Genomic DNA, 1,721 nt, shown 5'->3' with positions numbered 1-1,721 from the left:
ATCGTGGTATCTGCGCACAAAACCCATATGGTGAATTTCAGTTTGAGGAACTGCTAGTATGCAAAGCAATGAATGGTTATTGAATCTACATTTTGGTTACTAGATTCCTTAAAGCAAATTGTAGTATATTTGTTCATCCATTTTTCATAATTTATCAACTAGGTTTTTGGGAAATTTTATGGGGTGATTGGTATTACCTTTATGCTTCTATCCACAAAAATTTGTACCCAACAAATGCACATATTTTGAGAAATAACGAAAATGGCTATTATTGATAGTGGCCATTTTCTCGAAAAATATGAAGTGACTTGAAATTTTTGTGTTTGTTCATCCTACTCAAGTGCATTTCTCCTGTAAATTTCATGGCCATCTAATGCATAGTTATCAAGAAATAACCAAAATGGTTGTAGATGTGAAAGGTAATTTTCTCGAAAACATGAAATAAATTGACTTAAATTTTTCATGTTTACTCACCTTACTCTAATGCATTTCTCCTCCAAATTTCACAGCCATTTTGCAAGATATAAGCAACTCAATTTCTGCATTTTTAACATGATAGTTTGTTGGGAATTTATAAAAACAATTATTTTTTCATTTTCATGGAAGTTGTAAACGTTTATAAATTTACCTTGAACTTGTTAAAAACCATGAATAGGTTACTGAATATTGCACCTTGTGAACTTAAATTTAAAAAATGAAATGACTAGGACCAAATTTTTATGGAAAAACATGGTGGCGATACCTATGAATTCATGGTTGATCTAACTCAATGGCTCTTACCTTCTCTTGGTATTGAAAATTAATTTCTCTAGTTTACTCCCTATGCCTCATTTCTTCATCCTCCACGTTTCAAGATGCTTATCCCATGTATACCACCTCATATAATCAATAATGCCCAAAATGTGTTCTCATTGCTCTTTTTCAACTCCAACAAGTAATGAATAATCCATCACACTAATTGAATTGAGGATGTGTCATTCTAAATAGCTTGCTCCAAAAGGTACTTAGTCTTGTTCCCAACAAATACTGGAGATATTAGTATTGCTTAAATAAAAATTTGATCTATAAGAGCTCGACATGGATATGGATGGTTCAATTGCGAAGAGAACCTTTGAGGTCATAAATCCTCGCTGCAGTCCTTCCAAACAAAAGATTCTCCATCACCATAAGATCCATCTTATCATATTTTACACCTTTGGAATGTTTTACAATAACTTGATAAATTCCAAGGATTTGTGCTCAACATATGGCCGAGTTTATAAGATGTTTGAAATATTATGAGGAAAATACAAGAAAGGACTCCAATTCTGTTTTAGTGACCTGCTTAATAATGAATCTATCATCGAGAGTTTTTGCAAAAAAAACCTTGCTCTTTCCACCTTGTGCCCCCCACTTTTTACAATGGCTTAGGGAACATAAAAAAATCTTTCTCCATTGGACAATATTTTTTCTGAACAACATTAATTTTTTTTTTCATAGTAACAAACTACTGAATATTTCTATTTTCCACTCAAATTTCATCACCAAAACATAGTTCTACATCACTAATCTTTACATGTAATAAGTGTTGTAAAATTTAACTAGTGTCGGTCTTCATAATTGTACTTGAGTCATGATGTAACGTATTTATCAAAAGAAAGAAAGAAAAAATATTATTAAAGAAATTGATTTATTAAAGCATGGGTTTCACACGTGGGTCAATTGTTTTTAGGTAAAATCCT

General features: G+C 31.6%; 1 pseudogene; it reads right to left on the bottom strand.

Moving 5' to 3' along the window:
• Window positions 1-827: 827 nt before the first annotated feature.
• On the bottom strand, window positions 828-1,461 carry LOC149185767 (1-phosphatidylinositol-3-phosphate 5-kinase FAB1B pseudogene; annotated as a pseudogene).
• Window positions 1,462-1,721: the final 260 nt, after the last annotated feature.

The sequence above is a fragment of the Pinus tabuliformis genome, chromosome 3_1 (assembly GCF_031772625.1).
Source record: "Pinus tabuliformis cultivar Carrire ecotype Pingquan chromosome 3_1, CPIR1, whole genome shotgun sequence".
In the NCBI taxonomy this organism is placed as follows: domain Eukaryota; kingdom Viridiplantae; phylum Streptophyta; class Pinopsida; order Pinales; family Pinaceae; genus Pinus; species Pinus tabuliformis.
This window is presented reverse-complemented; position numbering and strand designations above follow the sequence as displayed.